The following is a 20,016-nucleotide window of genomic DNA, read 5'->3' as shown; positions in this document are numbered from 1 at the left end:
TTGTGAGTGTAGTTTCAGAAGGACATGGCGAACTACACACACACACTCACAATTTAGCTGTGACCCTTGCTCTCCCGCCCCCTCCGCCCCCCTCAGCTTCACTCCTACCTGAAACAAAGCCTATGATAGAGACTGGGCAACCTGATACTAATGATGGGCAGGGTGTGGTTTTAAACTGCAGGTGACCAATCCTGCAAAGCCACCCGTTGTCCCTCCCCTCTCACTCAGGAATGCCTTTGTCTGAGACCATGGAATAATGTAAAGAACTATCCGATCAGTGCATATCATTAACCAGCCCTTTAGTGATGTCACAAGCTCAGAAGTATAAGTCACTATACCCTTAGACCAGCCTTCATTCTTGGCCGGGAAGCGATCTAACACAGCTTAGCAAAGCTGTTCCATGCATCTGGATGTATTTATCCTCCTAAAGGTACCTTCACACTGAGCAACTTTTGAACGATAGCGATCCGTGACGTTGCAGCGTCCTGGATAGCGATCTCGTTGTGTTTGACACGCAGCAGCGATCAGGATCCCGCTGTGACATCGCTGGTCGGAGCTAGAAGTCCAGAACTTTATTTCGTCGCTGGATCACCCACTGTCATCGCTGGATCGGCGTGTGTGACGCCGATCCAGCGATGTGTTCACTTGTAACCAGGGTAAACATCGGGTTACTAAGTGCAGGGCCGCGCTTAGTAACCCGATATTTACCCTGGTTACCATTGTAAAAGTAAAAAAAAAAACACACTACATACTCACATTCCGGTGTCTGTCACGTCCCTCGCCGTCAGCTTCCTGCACTGACTGTGAGCGCCGGCCGGAAAGCACAGCGTTGACTGTGACTTCTGAGCTTGTGACATCACTAAAGGGCTGGTTAATGATATGATCGGATAGTTCTTTACATTATTCCAAGGTCTCAGACAAAGGCATTCCTGAGTGAGAGGGGAGGGACAACGGGTGGCTTTGCTGGATTGGTCACCTGCAGTTTAAAGCCACACCCTGCCCATCATTAGTATCAGGTTGCCCAGTCTCTATGGTACCTGTACTGAACGCAGACCCTGAACTTAACAACACAACTAGATGTAGCCGTGGGATGTACCTAACGCTCCCTAGACACCTCGACACAGCCTGAGGACTAAATACCCCTAAAGAGAGAAACGGAAAACTATCTTGCCTCAGAGAAAATCCCCAAAGGAAAGACAGCGCCCCACAAATATTGACTGTGAGAGGAGAGGGAAATGACAAACGCAGACTGAAATCAGAATTTAGCAGAGGAGGCCATACTAGCTAAATAGAAAGTATAGTACAGAGAACTATGCGTTCAGTATTAAAACACTAGAAAATAGCCACCACAGAAATTACAAAACTCCACATCTGACTAAAGACATGGAGGATATATCTGCATCTCCAGAGATGGCTGCAAAAAATCCTTTCACAGACAAGCTGGACAAGACAATACATGAAAATGCACAGAGCTATAAGGCCCACAGCATGTGGACAGCAAAAACTAAGCCAGGACTTATCTTTGAAGAAAAGCACAGCAAACAGGAGAGAACAGAAAGGGATGTGAATCCTCCAAAAACAATGGACAACTGGCACTGACTAAAGGATCAATCCGGACTAAATAGCTGAGTTCAAATTGCAAAAAGTGAAAACACCTGATAGATGCTGCAATCCACAGACAGCAGCACTACCACTCATAACCACCGGAGGGAGCCCAAGAGCAGAATTCACAACAGCGGAGGGGGCGGGAGAGCAAGGGGTCGCAGCTGCATTGTGAGTGTGTGTGTGTGGTTCGCTATGTCCTTCTGAAACTACACTCACAACATGACATTTTTTGGCATTATCGTGACAGCAGCACAGGGCCATATAAATTCTTCAATGAACCTGGCAGGCTCATCTTACATTACGGCTGTATAGTGGGAGGAGGGAGAAAGAGTGGCTTAGAATTCCAGCCTTGTGCTGGCAGGCAGAGGAAACTGCAGGTTAGAGCTCTGTATGTGTAATTGAAGTAATCAGGACTTCTTCCTGTTTCCTGACATATGCATTGTGGTATCAGTGGTTCAAAGGCATTTAACCCCTTCAAAACATCAGTTAGTTATTCAAATCTGTGAAAAAGGGCTGTTTGCCCACTTTTATGCTAGTTCTGATGCCGAGAACCCATTTGGGCCAGGCTGAAGAGACCTGTTTTTGATGTGGGGCTCCCTGTTTTATATGTATGGACTGTGGTATCAGTGGCCCAAAGGCATTTAACCCCTTAAAAACATCAGTTACTTATTCAAATCAGTGAAAATGGGCTGTTTGCCCATTTTGATGCCAGTTCTGATGCCCAGAACCTATTTGGGCCAGGCTGGAGGGACCTGGGTTTGATGCAGGGCATCAATATCTGTATTTTAACTGTCAGATCAGTGGCCCAAAGGCATTTAACCCATTAAAAATATCAGTTACTTATTCAAATCTGTGAAAATGGGTTGTTTGCCCATTTTGATGGCAGTTCTGATGACCAGAACCTATTTGGGCCAGGATGGAGGGACCTGGGTTTGATGCAGGGCATCAATATCTGTGTATTTTAAGTGTCGTATCAGTGGCCCAAAGGCATTTAACCCCTTAAAAATATCAGTTACTTATTATAATCTGTGAGAATTGGCTGTTTGCCCACTTTAATGCCAGTTCTGTTGCCCAGAACCCATTTGGGCGAGGCTGAAGGGACCTGGTTTTGATGCAGGGCATCACTGTCTATGTATTGTAAGTGTCGTATCAGTGGCCCAAAGGCATTTAACCCCTTAAAAACATCAGTTACTTATTCAAATCTGTGAAAATGGGCTGTTTGCCTAATTTGATGCCAGTTCTGGTGCCCAGAACCCATTTGGGCGAGGCTGAAGGGACCTGGTTTTGATGCAGGGCATCACTGTCTATGTATTGTAAGTGTTGTATCAGTGGCCCAAAGGCATTTAACCCCTTAAAAACATCAGTTACTTATTCAAATGTCCAAAATTGACTGCCCACTTTGATGCCAGTTCTGATGCCCAGAACCCATTTGGGCCAGGCTGGAAAAAACTGGTTTGGATGTGGGGCGCCCTGTTCTATATGTCTGCAGTGTGAGATTAGTGGCCCAAAGGCATTTAACCCTTTCTTCAGCGCTCTTTGGTGCCCACTTTGATGCCCATTTTTGTGCCAGTTTTATTGTTTTTGTTGCCGTTTTTAAGTGTATTCACATCAGGGCTCCTCACTGCATTGTGTTTTATTATTGTGATGATTATTTTTTGTTGTTAACCCCTTCACCCCAAAGCCTGTTTTCACCTAAGTGACAGGGCCAATTTTTACAATTCTGACCACTGTCACTTTATGAGGTCATAACTCTGAAACGCTTCAACGGATCCTGGTGATTCTGACACTGTTTTCTCGTGACATATTGTACTTCATGATAGTGGTAAAACTTCTTCGATATGACTTGCATTTATTTGTGAAAAAAACTAAAATTTGTCGGAAATTATGAAAATTTTGCAATTTTCAAACTCTTAGTTTTTATGCCCTTAAATTAGAGAGTTATATCACATAATATAGTTAATAAACAACATTTCCCACATGTCTGCTTTACATCAGCACAATTTTGGAAACATAATTTTTTTTTGTTAGGACGTTATAAGGGTTAAAAGTTGACCAGCGATTTCTCATTTTTGCAACAAAATTTGCAAAACCATTTTTTTACGGACCACCTAACACTTGAAGTGACTTTGAGGGGTCTATATGACAGAAAATGCCCAAAAGTGACACCATTCTAAAAACTGCACTCCTCAAGGTACTCAAAACCACATTCAAAAAGTTTATTAACCCTTCAGGTGCTTCACAGGAATTTTTTGAATGTTTAAAAAAATTGAACATTTAACTTTTTTCACAAAATTTTTACTTCAGGTCCAATTTGTTTCATTTTACCAAGGGTAACAGGAGAAATTGGACCACAAAAGTCGTTGTACAATTTGTCCTGAGTACGCCGATACCCCATATGTGGGGGTAAACCACTGTTTGGGCACATGGCAGAGCTCGGAAGGGAAGGAGCGCCATTTGACTTTTCAATGCAAGATTTGCTGGAATTGAGATCGGAGCCCATGTCACGATTGGAGAGCCCCTGATGTGCCTAAACAGTGGACACCCCCACAAGTGACACCATTTTGGAAAGAAGACCCCCTAAGGAACTAATCTAGATGTGTGGTGAGCACTTTGAACCTCCAAGTGCTTCACAGAAGTTTATAATGTAGAGCCGTAAAAAAAAATTTATATTAATTTTCACAAAAAATGATCTTTTTGCCCCAAATTTTTTATTTTCCCAAGGGTAAAAGGATAAATTGGACCCCAAAAGTTGTTGTGCAATTTGTCCTGAGTACGTCGATACTTCATATATGGGGATAAACCACTGTTTGAGCGCATGGCAGAGCTCGGAAGGGAAGGAGTGCCATTTGACTTTTCAATTAAAAATAGGCTGGAATTGAGATCGGACGCCATGTCGCATTTGGAGAGCCCCTGACGTGCCTTAACAGTGGAAACCCCCCACAAGTGACCCCATTTTGGAAAGAAGACCCCCTAAGGAACTTATCTAGATGTGTGGTGAGCACTTTTAACCCCCAATTGTTTCACTAAAGTTTAGAATGTAGCATTGTGACAATTAAAAAATCATTTTTTCTTTCCACAAAATGATGTTTTAGCCCGCAATTTTTTTTTCCCAAGGGTAACAGGAGAAATTGGACCACAAATGTTATTGTCCAATTTGTCCTGAGTACGCTGATACCCCACATGTGGGGGGGAACCACCGTTTGAGTGCATGGCAGAGCTCGGAAGGGAAGGAGCACCGTTTGAAATGCAGACTTAGATGGAATGGACTGCAGGTGTCATGTTGCATTTGCAGAGCCCCTGATGTACCTAAACAGTAGAAACCCCCCACAAGTGACCCCATATTGGAAACTAGACCCCCCAAGGAACTTATCTAGATGTGTTGTGAGAGCTTTGAACCAACAAGTGTTTCACTACAGTTTATAACGCAGAGCCGTGAAAATAAAAAATATTATTTATTCGGACTCCCATGACAGCACACGAGAGAGGGGATCCGCCCTTAAGGAACAGGAAACCTACAGATACAAAAGGGCGGCACCTCTCCCCATGCATCAGTTGGTTTCCTGTTCCTGAAGGGACTGGATGCCTATAGAAACTACAGGAGTCCAGGCCGGCCGGACCGATTCTGGTGGCGAGAGGGTCTCCCACTTCGGCCGGTGCGGGTACCTGAAGTAGTCACGGTGGCCCTGGCAGGGCGGCACGGCGGTGACTAGGCAGCGAGGAGCGGTCGCCAGGGGGTGTCCGGTCTCCGGGGCCAGCGTCTGGTAAGTCGCCCTTCCCGTGGGCTGTGGGTCTCTCTGGAGCAGGGGGGAGCGCGGCGGCATCTGGGGGGCGCCGATCGGATCGTAGCTGGCCGGCCTCGGCGTTCCACGAGAGCTGCAGCGCTGACAGGAAGCGCTGTAAGCTGTGGTGACGTCGGGGGGCGGAGCCGGCGACGTCTTCCGGATCGGTGAGCTCCTGCGCATGCGCGGGGGCTCCAAGATGGCGGCGCCCACCGGAGATCATGCCGCAATCCCTCCGGAGCGACGATTGATTCCCCACAGCTGCGGGGGGGCGGGAAAATTAAACAAGCAAGCTGGGCAAAGTGCGCTGACCGAAGGAGGGGCCTTATAAGGCGGCTCCAGCAGCATGTTCCCGGGTTCTGGCTCCAATTTACTGAAAATGGATTCAGATCAGGATCAGCAGGTTGTGCTGCTGGAACAAGCATCCCAGAAACCCAAGGAGAAGGAACATGAAAAAAGGAGCGATGGTTCAGGCCGCAGAAGCTCCTCCAGACAGGGGTCTGGAGGGTCAGTCAAAAAGGATCCCCCTCGTGCTTCGGTATTTCTGGGTGTGAGCAGCCACTGGTAAGTGATCTTCAAGAAAGTTCACTTAGTGACTAGTCTCCCCTCATGTGTTTTATGCAGGGAAGGAAAAACGTCAGTAAGGCGAAGCATAGGGAATGTGCCATCTGCGGGGTTCCCTTGCCTGACTCACACCCTAAAAAACTATGTGACCCCTGTATCCAGCAGACGGTGAGGTTCTGGAAAGAGGGGAGGGGGTATAGCATGTAGATTTTACACTCTAGTCTACCTTACTTATCCCCGTAGGTAGCCGAAGAATCCTCCTCTATTACGGCCAGTCTCAAGGAGATGATTAGAATGGAGGTTAAAGAGTCCTTTAAAAACCTTTCACAGTCAGGAGGTTCTAGGCAGAGAACTGAGTGGGCATCTGATTCGTCTGTGGAAAAGGACAAGTCCGAAGAATCAGACAATTCAGCAGCATCATCCTCCTCTTCGGAAGAAGACGCTGCTCGGTTTTGCCTACCCCTAGAAAGGATAGACAAATTGGTAAAGGCGGTCAGAGGCACAATGGGTATATCGGAACCCAAGCCTCAACTATCCAAAGAACAAATGATGTTCAGTGGATTGGAGCAAAAGAAGCGCAGAGTGTTTCCTTTAAATGAGAAAATACAAGATCTTATTAATAGGGAATGGAGGAAACCTGAGAGAAAAGGCTCCTTACCACCTGCGCAAAAACGCCGATACCCTTTTGATGACCCAGCAGTAGGTAACTGGGAGAAAGCACCCAAGCTGGATGCAGCAATTGCCAAGGTAGCTAAACGATCTTCTCTCCCATTTGAAGATATGGGAATACTTAAAGACCCCCTGGATAGGAAAGTGGATACCTTCCTGAAGGGAACCTGGGAGATGGCAGCTGGCTCCTTAAGACCTGCGGTAGCTTCAACCTGCACGGCAAGGTCAATGATGGTCTGGCTGGACCAGTTGGAGACCCAATTAAAACAAGGGGCCTCTAGAGAGTCCATTCTCTCAGCATTACCTGTAATCCAGGAGGGGGCGGCTTTTTTATCAGACGCCTCAATTGACTCCGTAAAGTTGGCAGCTAGAGCAGCAGGACTTTCTAATGCTGCAAGGAGAGCCCTATGGCTGAAATGCTGGCCGGGGGATATGCAGGCAAAAGCGAAGCTCTGCGCTATCCCTTGTAAAGGCGAATATTTATTTGGGCCTACCCTGGATGAACTCCTGGAGAAAGCAGGAGATGATAAGAAAAAGTTTCCCAACCTGTTCAATCCATACCGTCGTCCCTTCAACAAAAGAAGGTTCAACCGGGGAGGAAAGCGAGCCTTTTCACCAGGGAGAGATCGTCCCAGATGGGAGGATAGGCGAAAGCGAGGTACAGGTCTCATGTTTCGCCGTAACCAGACGGAAAATAAAAAACAAGACCAATGACTGGCAATTCCAGTGGGAGGGAGACTATTGCATTTCTCGGCAGAGTGGTCGAAAATCACAAACAGCGTTTGGATAAAAGACACTGTTTCCCATGGTCTCAAGCTGGAATTTGTTCATATTCCACAGGACAATTTTAGGTTAACACCCTGGCGCTCATCTCCCACTGAACAATTCGCCCTAGAAGAGGAAGTGAGGACTCTTTGTTCCAAAAATGTTTTGGTAGAAGTGCCGTATTCTCAGGCAGGGGAAGGGTTTTACTCTCCCCTGTTCCTAATCCAGAAGCCTGATAAATCTTACAGGACCATTATAAATCTTAAGGGTCTCAATAAGTTTTTGGTGAAACATACTTTCAAAATGGAGTCCATCAATTCGGCAATAAAAATGCTTTTCAACAACTGTTTCATGGTAGTAGTGGATTTGAAAGATGCCTACTATCATGTACCCATTCATGCTGATTTCCAACGATACCTGAGGGTAGCGATACTAATGGGGGGTAGGATTCGACATTTTCAATTCAGAGCGCTCCCCTTTGGGATCACCTCGGCACCTAGGGTGTTTACTAAAATAATTGCGGAAGTTATGGCGCATTTAAGAGAGTCAAATATCCTTATAGTCCCCTACTTAGACGATTTCCTCATTGTAGGTAACTCGGTAGATCATTGTCTGTCACAATGGGAGATTGCTAAAACCAAACTAGAACGGTTGGGTTGGATCATAAACTTTGAAAAATCTAAATTACAGCCCCTAAATGTTCAAAAATTCCTGGGGTTAATGTTGAATTCAGTGACACAGCAGTGTCTCCTCCCTATAGAGAAAATGGACCAAATTCAGAGTTTTGTATTAAGAGCAATCAATACACCTTCCATGACACTTAGGCAAGCAATGTCTCTACTTGGGTCACTCACATCTTGCATCCCAGCAGTTAAGTGGGCTCAGTTCCACACCAGGTCCCTACAAAATGAAGTCCTGTTCCATGACAGAGCCTTAGGAGGCGCATTGAATGGAAAATTGACATTGAGGCCGATAACATTGAATTCCCTTAGATGGTGGTTAGATAAACAAAATTTATCAGCAGGGGTTCCCTGGATGATAGATGTCACCCACGTGATAACCACGGATGCCAGCTCTTCAGGGTGGGGAGCCTATATGGGAGACATGGTGGTCCAGGGACAGTGGGAACCCTTCACAACATTTTCATCAAATCAAAGAGAGTTGTTGGCGGTTGAACTGGCTGTTAAAAAATTCCTCGTATATCTGCAGGGCCAGCACGTCAGAATTCTGTCGGACAACAGAGTGGCGGTCGCTTACATAAACCGGCAAGGGGGAACTCGTTCCGAAACTTTAATGCAGATCACGGATCGGTTGTTCCAGGTGGCAGAGCTCAATTTTCTATCTTTGACAGCTCTTCACATCAAAGGAAAAGAAAATGTGGCAGCAGATTTCCTCAGCCGAAATGTGTTAAAACAGGGAGAGTGGTCTCTCAACGAGGACATTTTCAATCTTGTCGTCCGCAGATGGGGTCAACCAGTGGTGGATCTATTCGCCACCAGAAACAACAGAAAAGTAAAACTTTTTTGCTCCCTAAATCCCAGGGAGAATCCCCTGGCGGTAGACGCGTTTCTCATAAAATGGGATTTTCCACTAGCCTATGCTTTCCCACCACTGAACCTGATACCTCTAGTGGTGAGGAAAATCAGGGAGGATCGAGCGAAAGTCATCCTTATCGCCCCCTTTTGGCCCAGAAGAACCTGGTTTGCCTGGCTCAAGACAATGTCTGTAGCGGTCCCCTGGGTACTGCCAGAGATCCCGAACTTGCTTTCGCAGGGACCGATCTCCCATCCACAAGTGACGGGGCTCCATTTGACGGCATGGTGTTTGAACGGTCACTATTAGTGGGAAAAGGCTTCTCTCCAAACTTGGTGGAGACGCTCCTAAAGAGTAGAAAGCAAATAACTACGAAAATCTACTCTAGGACTTGGAGAAAGTTCTTGTCTTGTTCAAAGTTTAATATCCAAGACGGGGTGCCAGTACAACAAATCCTAGAGTTCCTACAGAAGGGGTTCGAGTTGAAACTCTCTCCTAGTACCCTTAGGGTACAGGTCTCAGCTTTAGGTGCCCTGTTTTCCTGTAATATAGCGAATAACTACTGGATAGCGAGGTTTATGAAGGCAGTTAGTAGATCTACACCACTGCATAAAGACAGAACAGTTCCATGGGATTTAAATTTAGTTCTGTCCTCTCTAACTAAACCCCCCTTTGAACCTCTGCAGGAGGCCTCGATCAAAATGTTGACACTTAAGACAGCCTTCCTGATCGCCATAACCTCAGCTCGCAGGATAGGGGATATACAGGCACTTTCCAGAGCTCCTCCATACACTGAAATCTTGTCAGACAGAGTAGTCCTTAGACTAGACCCAGCATATCTGCCAAAGGTGGCGACACGGTTCCATAGATCACAGGAGATAGTTTTGCCGTCCTTTATTCCTAATCCCTCTAATCCTAAAGAGCAGGAGCTTCATACGTTAGACGTCAGGAGATCTCTTCTTCAGTATATTTCAGCTACTGATAATTGGAAGAAGGATGGGGCACTGCTTCTTTCCTTCCAAGGTCCAAAGAAAGGATTTAGAGTATCGAAATATTTACTGGCTAAATGGATTAGGGAAACTATCTCTCTAGCTTATACAGCAGGTGGGGGGCCAGCTCCGCAGAACCTAAAGGCACATTCCACCCGGGCCATGGCGTCATCCTGGGCAGAAAGATCTGGAGTGTCAGTGGAGCAGATATGTAAGGCGGCCACATGGTCATCCCCTTCCACTTTCTTTAAACACTATCGGTTGGATTTGGGGTCCTCCTCTGATCTTTCCTTTGGGTTAAGGGTGCTACAATCTATAGTCCCTCCCTAAGGTAGCTTACATCTCTGTAAATCTCTCGTGTGCTGTCATGGGAGTCCGAATAAAGCATTAAGCTACTTACTGGTAGCGGCATTTTTCGGAGGCCCATGACAGCACCCTTAGTTCCCTCCCTATTCACGTGGGGGTAGCACTTCCTGATATGTATATAGCGTAATATGTAAATCTCACGTATGGTGTCTTATTACAATAATGGGTTATTTTGTTTCAAATGTATATAATGTATATATTGTATATTTGTGTACCACTAACCGCGGCAGTCCTCTCAGGCTCTGAAATACAACTGATGCATGGGGAGAGGTGCCGCCCTTTTGTATCTGTAGGTTTCCTGTTCCTTAAGGGCGGATCCCCTCTCTCGTGTGCTGTCATGGGCCTCCGAAAAATGCCGCTACCAGTAAGTAGCTTAATGCTTTTTCCACGAAAATGATATTTTATCCCCTATGTTTTTATTTTCCCAAGGGTAACAGGACAAATTGGACCCCAAAAGTTGTTGTCCAACTTGTCCTGAGAACACTGATACCCCATATGTTGCGGGGAACCACTGTTTGGGCACACAGGAGAACTCGGAAGGGAAGGAGCCCTGTTTTATTTTTTCAAAGCAGAATTGGCTGGAATTGAGATCGGACGCCATGTCGCGTTTGGAGAGCCCCTGATGTATCTAAACAGTGGAAACCCCCAATTATAACTGAAACCCTAGCCCTAACCCTAGCCCTAATGGGAAAATGGAAATAAATACATTTTTTTTTTTACTTTTTATTATTTTTCCTTAACTAAGGGGGTGATGAAGGGGGGTTTGATTTACTTTTATAGCGTTTTTTTGGCGGATTTTTATGATTGGCAGCTGTCACACACTAAAAGACGCTTTTTATTGCAAAAAATAGTTTTTGCATCACCACATTTTGAGAGCTATAATTTATCCATATTTTGGCCCACAGAGTCATATGAGGTCTTGTTTTTTGCGGGACGAGTTGACGTTTTTATTGGTAACATTTTCGGGCAGATGACATTTTTTGATCGCTTTTTATTCCAATTTTTGGGAGGCGGAATGAACAAAAACCAGCAATTCCTGAATTTCTTTTAGGGGGGAGTTTATACCGTTCCACGTGTGGTAAAATGGATAAAGCTGTTTTATTCTTCGAGTCAGTACGATTACAGCGATACCTCATTTATATAATTTTTTTTTATGTTTTGGCGCCTTTACACAATAAAAACTATTTTATATAAAAAAATAGTTTTTCCATCGCATTATTCTGAGAGCTATAACTTTTTTATTTTTCTGCTGATGATGCTGTATGGCGGCTTTTTTTTTTTGCGGGACAAGATTACTTTTTCAGTGGTACCATGGTTATTAATATCCGTCGTTTTGATCGCGTGTTATTCCACTTTTTGTTCACCTGTATGATAATAAAGCGTTGTTTTTTGCCTTGTTTTGTTTTTTTTTGTTTTTTATTTGCGGTGTTCACTGAAGGGGTTAACTAGTGGGATAGTTTTATAGAGCGGGTCGTTACGGACGCGGCGATACCAAATATGTGTACATTTATTGTCGTTTTTTTTTTTACACATAAATAAATGGATTTATTGGGAAATGTTTTTTTTTTTATTTATTTGGGGATTTTTTTTTATTTTTTTTTTTACACATTCTATTTTTTTTTTTTTTTTTACTTTCTAACATTGTCCCAGGGTGGGACATCTCTGTATTAGATCAGATCGTTGATCTGACACTGTGCATAGCACACTGTCAGATCAACGATCTGACAGGCAGTTTAGGTGGCTTTCTGGCGCCTGCTCTCAGCAGGCGCCGGCTAGCCAGGTCACTTCATGACCCGGAAGGAGTCCGTCGGCCATCTTGGATCCGGGGACTCCTTCCGGGTCACCGGAGCAACGCGATCTCATTGCGTTGCTCCGGTGGGAGAGCGCAGGGAGCCCCCGTCCCTGCGCGATCCCCCTCTATGCCGCTGTCACTACTGACAGCGGCATCAGAGGGGTTAAATGCCCGCGATCGGCGATAGCGCCGATCGTGGGCATTGCTGTGGGGTGTCAGCTGTCATATACAGCTGACACCCGCACCCGATCACCGCGGCGCTCAACGCGAGACCGCGGTGATCGGTGCGCCGTACTAGTACTGCTGCTGGCACTAATGCAGTGCCGGCAGCGCAGTACTAGTACGGCGCATGTCACGAAGGGGTTAAACCTATAAAAAACAGAAAAGAAAAAATTGCCGAATAAGAAACCAACTTCAGCTCCGAATAAGAAACTGAACGAATAAGAAACCAACTTCAGCTTCGTCATTGGCCACAGTTTTGTGCATCTCTGGGGAAAAAAGGACGCAGCTGAACAGAGCCCAGAGTAACTTTACTGCCTCATTATAGTGAATGGATCCCTCGGGGGTTTCATCTGAATTACGTCACTCAGATATTTAAAGCGAAACCCCAAAGGAACTGCTCAGCGTAGAGTGCTGGATAAATGTGATCCAAAATGTTATGTAAAATGTTCTAAATAAAAGCTCAAACTCAATCCACAAATAAAGCAAGTCCCCACTTAGGTTTGTGATCTGTTAATGAAAATCTAGGAGGGCTTCTACGTTACCGGTAGCACAAAGGCTCTGGGATAGTGAAATGGCCCTCACCTCCCAAAATACATTTTTCAAATTCTGTGTTCCCAAATCCAAATACCCCCCCCTCATGAGCCCCAGTGTGCTTAAACCGCAGTTAGGTCCCACATGTTTGGCATTTTTGTAGTGATGAGCCCACCTAATTTACAGGTGCACGAGCTGGGAACAAAGTATTGATCACTACGACAGCAATTTGCAATTTTTACTCTGCAACATCCACTGCTGCTTGTCTCTGGAAAACGCTCATGGAGTCAAAATCATCACTACACCTGTAGATAAATTCCCAATGGAGTATAATTTCCAAAATCGGGTCACTTAAGGGGGGATTCTTCTCTTCTAGCACTTGAGGGCTCTGGATATGGTGGCGCAGTGGTTAGCACTGCAGCCTTGCAGCGCTGGAGTCCTGGGTTCAAATCCCACCAAGGACAACATCTGCAAAGAGTTTGTATGTTCTCTCCGTGTTTGCGTGGGTTTCCTCCGGGCACTCCAGTTTCCTCCCACATTCCAAAGACATACTGATAGGGAACCTAGATTTTGAGCCCCAACGGGGACAGTGATGATAATGTGTGCAACCTGTAAAGCGCTGCGGAATATGTTAGCGCTATATAAGAATAAAGATTATTATTATTACCGTATATACTCGAGTATAAGCCGAGATTTTCAGCCCAAATTTTTGGGCTGAAAGTGCCCCTCTCGGCTTATACTCGAGTCAATGTGGGTGGCAGGGTCGGCGGGTGAGGGCGCTGAGGTATACTTACCTAGTCCCAGCGATCCTCGCGCTGTCCCTGCCGTCCCACGGGCTTCTGTGCTGCAGCTTCTTCCCCTCTTCAGCGGTCACGTGGGACCGCTCATTAGAGATATGAATAAGCGGCTCCACCTCCCATAGGGGCGGAGCCGCCTATTCATTCCTCTAATCAGCGGTGCCGGTGACCGCTGACAGGAAGAGCTGCGGCACCGAAGACCAGGCAGAGGGACAGCGCGAGGATCGCCAGGACTAGGTAAGTATAGCATATTCACCTGTCCTCGTTCCAGCCGCCGGGCGCCGCTCCATCTTCCCGGCCGGCGCCTCCATCTTCCCGGCGTCTGCGCTCTGACTGTTCAGGCAGAGGGCGCGATGACGCATACAGTGTGCGCGGCGCCCTCTGCCTGATCAGTCAGAGCAGAGACGCCGGGAAGATGGAGGCGCCGGAACGAGACGCCGGGAGCTGCAATCAAGGGAGGTGAGTATGTGTTTTTTTTTTTTCTTATTGCAGCAGCGGCGGCAGAGATTTCTATGGGGCACAATGAACGGTGCAGAGCACCGTATATGGCACAGCAATGGGGCATAATGAACGGTGCAAAGCACCGTATATGGCACAGCAATGGGGCACAATGAACGGTGCAGAGCACCGTATATGGCACAGCAATGGGGCACAATGAACGGTGCAGAGCACCGTATATGGGCACAGATATGGGGCACAATGAACGGTGCAGAGCACCGTATATGGCACAGCAATGGGGCACAATGAACGGAGCAGAGCACTGTATATGGGCACAGATATGGGGCACAATGAACGGTGCAGAGCACTGTATATGGCACAGCAATGGGGCACAATGAATGGTGCAGAGCACCGTATATGGCACAGCAATGGGGCACAATGAACGGTGCAGAGCACCGTATATGGCACAGCAATGGGGCACAATGAACGGTGCAGAGCACTGTATATGGCACAGCAATGGGGCACAATGAACGGTGCAGAGCACCGTATATGGCACAGCAATGGGGCACAATGAACGGTGCAGAGCACCGTATATGGCACAGCAATGGGGCACAATGAACGGTGCAGAGCACCGTATATGGCACAGCAATGGGGCACAATGAACGGTGCAGAGCACTGTATATGGCACAGCAATGGGGCACAATGAACGGTGCAGAGCACCGTATATGGCACAGCAATGGGGCACAATGAACGGTGCAGAGCACCGTATATGGCACAGCAATGGGGCACAATGAACGGTGCAGAGCACCGTATATGGCACAGCAATGGGGCACAATGAACGGTGCAGAGCACTGTATATGGCACAGCAATGGGGCACAATGAACAGTGCAGAGCACCGTATATGGCACAGCTATGGGGCACAATGAACGGTGCAGAGCACTATATGGGGCACAGCTATGGGGAAATAATGAACGGTGTAGAGCACTATATGGCACAGCTATGGGGAAATAATGATCTATTTTTATTTTTGAAATTCACCGGTAAATGCTGCATTTCCACCCTAGGCTTATACTCGAGTCAATAAGTTTTCCCAGTTTTTTGTGGCAAAATTAGGGGGGTCGGCTTATACTCGGGTCGGCTTATACTCGAGTATATACGGTATATGGACTCTGAAAACTTTTATAGAAAATTCTGCGCTCCAGGATGCCTCCTGTATAACAGTACTGCTTATCCATACGCCGAGGCTCTGGAGGGACGGAGTGCTATTTGCCAATAGCGCTTCTGTCCCTCCTGAGTCTTGCGGTATGAGGTATCTGCGTACTCGGTAGAAACTGCACAACAAATTTTGGGGTTCATTTCTCCTGCTATCCTAGTGAAAATTAAAAAAAAAAAAATTTGCAGGGGAAAAAAATTTATTTTTTTATTTTCACAGCTCTGTTAGGCTACTTTCACACATTAGGTTCTTGCCTTGAAGCTGAATCTGGAAAATTAAAAAAAAAAACTGATCCGGTGCAAATTGTGAAAAACTGATGTCCTGGATCGGTTTTTGTTTATCGGGCATAGAGTTTGGACTTCCTGTTCTGGTGGAAGAGAGAGAGAGACTCCAGAGTGGAAAACGAAGCTACGATGTTCAGTGTAAAAATACTGGAATCGGTAGCCGAATCCACTCATTTCACCACACTTTCCATCCGTTTATCGCTGGAACCGTCGCTGTGCGTTTTTTCGCCGGACAGAAAAAATGTTCCTCTGTATGTTTTCTCCGTCCGCCGGCAAAATCATTTTTGATGGATCCCGCAAAAAACGGATGAACCATGTGGCCATCAGGCGCAACTCTATGAGAAAAAAACCGGATCTGTGAGGGGAAAAAAAGATCCGTTATTTTTTTTTTTTCAAGATTTGCCTGATTTGTGCCTGACAGCAAAAACCTGATGTGTGAAAGTAGCCTAAGGCAATGTGCACATGTTGCGGATTAGGCTTAAGAATTTCTGGTGCGGATTCTGCCTCTCCTGGCAGAAAACGCACCTGCGGATTTGTCGCGTCTTTTGTGCGGTTCCGCAGCGTTTTTTGTGCGTTTTTGCTGCGGTTTTCCTGCGGATTTGCTCCGTTTTTTTACCCCTGCGGTTTTCTATAATAGAATGGGTACAAAAACACTGCAGGTTCACAAAAAAGTGACATGCTACTTCTTTTAAACCGCAGCCTTTCCGCAGCGGATTTTCCGCAAAGTGTGCACCGCATTTTTTTTTTCTCATTGATTTATATTGTACTGTAAATCAATTGCGGATCTGCAGAGTTTCTGCACCTCAAAAAACGCTGCGGAGCCGCGGAGAATCCGCAACGTGTGCACCTAGCCTTATAAACTTCTGTGAAGCTCCTGGGGATTCAAGGTGCTCACCACACATCTATATCAGTTCTCTGAGGGGTTTAGTTTCCAAAATGGGGTCACTTGGGGGTGAGGGGGTGGTTTCCACTGTTTAGGTACATCTGGAACTCTCCCAATGCAACAAGGCATTTTTGCTAATTATTCCCTGCTCCTTCCCTGCCATGCCGTGAGCCCAAACAGTGGTTTTCCCCCACTTATGAGGCTCAGGAGAAATTGCACAATAAATATTGCGGTCAATAAAAAATTGAGTCTAAAGTATAATTTTTTTGTGCAAAAAAGTTACCGTATTTTTCGGATTGTAAGATGCATTCCAATTTTTGAGGAGAAAAATAGGAACTTTTTTTCTTTTTTTAAATAAAATGGTGGTGCTTCTTATAATCCACGTGTCTTATTGCTTACTGGGAGTGGTGGCTGCGGTGAAGTGGGGTCCTAGGGTCGCTGCTGGAGGAGGCAGGAGTGGGGTGATGCTGCAGGCCACTGACTGGGATGATGGGGTGTTAAAATGTGTAGCATGCCGCTGTGGGGGTGTCCGATGGTGCTGCTGCAGGGGCTCTGCCGACATTTTGTGAAATGCCAAAGCCCCCACAGTGCCATGGATTCCTGTGCAGTGGACTCAGGGAAAATGGGGGGTGGTGCAGATGGAGATCTCGGCACCAAGATCTCAGGAGATGTGATCTCAAAATCTCTTCTCTCCCATCTGCGCATGTGCCGCCCCTCCGGTGGCCATTTTCCCGGAGTCCACCGCACAGTAATCCATGGCACTGCAGGGGCTTTGGTCTTTCACAAAATGTTGGCAGAGACCCTGCAGCATCACCGCCTCATACCAGCCTGCAGCAATGGTACCGGTAAGGTATATATGCATTATAAGATGCACCCCCATTTTCTTTTTTCAACAGTAGAAAAAAAGGCAGAAACACTTACCTGCCCAGATCTTAGAACAAATGCACTGCAGGGTGCAGCCAGCCCATAAAGCAAGATGTTAGCAACACAGGTGCAAAATACCAGATCAACAGCCACTCTCCACATACCCACTCCTGGAGGGGGTGACTGCCCAGTATACAGTTGCACAATAAAGGCCCACCTAGGGCGTTGTTCACACAATGGTACTGCATAGTGTCTGGTTCACAGCCTATTAGTCACGCCCCTACTTTTCGATAAGGCGAGCTGGCCAGTACACTCTCAGTGCATCCCAGTGTGAACACCCCTCATGCAAGACCGAACATGTTTGGGCTTGGCTGCACCCCGAAAAATATAGTGCAAAAAATATTCAAAAATAGTGAGGTATTGCTTGATATTTGGGACAAAATACGCAAGTTCGTAACCCACGCCAAGGGTCTCCACGCTTACGAGTCGTACACTAAACTAAATAGCAAAGCCACTAGAGACTCAAGGTCTACAAAAATTCAATTTTCAACAGCAGTGCATTTGTTCTAAGATCTGGGCAGGTAAGTGTTGCAAGTGAGGGATGTTCGCACTGGGATGCATTGAGAGTGTACTGGCCAGCCCGCCTAATCGAAAAGTAGAGGGGTGACTAATAGGCTGTGAACCAGACACTATGCAGTACCATTGTGTGAACAACGCCCTATGTGGGCCTTTATTGTGCAATTGTATACTGGGCAGTCACCCCCTCCAGGAGTGGGTATGTGGAGAGTGGCTGTTGATCTGGCATTTTGCACCTGTGTTGCTAACATCTTGCTTTATGGGCTGGCTGCACCCTGCAGTGCATTTGCCCCCCAGTTTTCTCCCCACATTTTGGGAAAAAAAAGTGCGTGTTATAATCCGAAAAATACGGTAAATGTTCATTTCTTCTTTCTACTTTCTAAAAATTCTTGTGAAGCGCCTGTGTTTTTTGAGCACCTTGAAAGGTGCAGTTTTTAGAATGGTGTCACTTTTGGTTATTTTCGGTTATACAGGCCCCTCAGTCACTTACATAGTAACATAGTTAGTAAGGCCGAAAAAAGACATTTGTCCATCCAGTTCAGCCTATATTCCATCATAATAAATCCCCAGTTCTACGTCCTTCTACAGAACCTAATAATTGTATGATACAATATTGTTCTGCTCCAGGAAGACATCCAGGCCTCTCTTGAACCCCTCGACTGAGTTCGCCATCACCACCTCCTCAGGCAAGCAATTCCAGATTCTCACTGCCCTAACAGTAAAGAATCCTCTTCTATGTTGGTGGAAAAACCTTCTCTCCTCCAGACGCAAAGAATGCCCCCTTGTGCCCGTCACCTTCCTTGGTATAAACAGATCCTCAGCGAGATATTTGTATTGTCCCCTTATATACTTATACATGGTTATTAGATCGCCCCTCAGTCGTCTTTTTTCTAGACTAAATAATCCTAATTTCGCTAATCTATCTGGGTATTGTAGTTCTCCCATCCCCTTTATTAATTTTGTTGCCCTCCTTTGTACTCTCTCTAGTTCCATTATATCCTTCCTGAGCACCGGTGCCCAAAACTGGACACAGTACTCCATGTGCGGTCTAACTAGGGATTTGTACAGAGGCAGTATAATGCTCTCATCATGTGTATCCAGACCTCTTTTAATGCACCCCATGATCCTGTTTGCCTTGGCAGCTGCTGCCTGGCACTGGCTGCTCCAGGTAAGTTTATCATTAACTAGGATCCCCAAGTCCTTCTCCCTGTCAGATTTACCCAGTGGTTTCCCGTTCAGTGTGTAATGGTGATATTGATTCCCTCTTCCCATGTGTATAACCTTACATTTATCATTGTTAAACCTCATCTGCCACCTTTCAGCCCAAGTTTCCAACTTATCCAGATCCATCTGTAGCAGAATACTATCTTCTCTTGTATTAACTGCTTTACATAGTTTTGTATCATCTGCAAATATCGATATTTTACTGTGTAAACTTCAAATGTGATGTGGTCCCTAAAAAAAATGGTTTTGGAAATATTGCTGAAAAAAATCATAAGTCGCTAGTCAACTTCTAACCGTTATAACTTCCCAACAAAAAAAAATATAGTTCAAAAATTGTGCTGATGTAAAGTCAACATGTGGGAAAAGTTATTTAACCGTTTTGTGTGATATAACTCTGATTTAAGGGCACAAAAATTAAGCTTTCCAAATTTCATTTTTTTTTCCACAAAATAAACCCAAGTCATATCAAAGAAATGTTAACACTATCACAAAGTACAGTATGTCCTGAAAAAAAAACAATCTCCAAACCAGTGGGAACCAGTGGGTTCCATTGAAGCATTCCAGAGTTATCACCTCATCAAGTGACCGTGGTAAAATTTTGGCCTGGTCATGAAGGTGCAAACAGCCGTGGGGGGGTGAAGGGTTAAAAAGGTTTTAGAAAAAAATATTTTTCTGTCCAATGGATTGTGCTGCATGAAAATAACAAATTAAGGAGTTACTTTTCCATGCTCCAGTTACACATTACTGGTTGCATTGTCCACCCCTGGTCTAGATGTAGATACACACAATGGTAGTGCCAGAGGTTATAGTTTTAGTGCTGTGCATAGTCCTGTTCAGTTGTCCCATGGATTACTTACAATTCTTGATCCATAGGCTATACCATCCTGGAATAATTTTCTATACAAGCATATTAGATAATGTA

At 45.7% G+C, this 20,016-nt stretch overlaps 1 protein-coding gene across 3 annotated transcripts in view; it reads left to right on the top strand.

Moving 5' to 3' along the window:
- The window catches only part of RFC5 (replication factor C subunit 5), a 95,307-nt gene that overhangs the window by 8,676 nt on the left and 66,615 nt on the right, over nucleotides 1-20,016 (top strand). The gene's annotated exons all lie outside the window — the stretch shown is intronic.

The sequence above is a fragment of the Ranitomeya imitator genome, chromosome 1 (assembly GCF_032444005.1).
Source record: "Ranitomeya imitator isolate aRanImi1 chromosome 1, aRanImi1.pri, whole genome shotgun sequence".
In the NCBI taxonomy this organism is placed as follows: Eukaryota; Metazoa; Chordata; class Amphibia; order Anura; family Dendrobatidae; genus Ranitomeya; species Ranitomeya imitator.
This window is presented reverse-complemented; position numbering and strand designations above follow the sequence as displayed.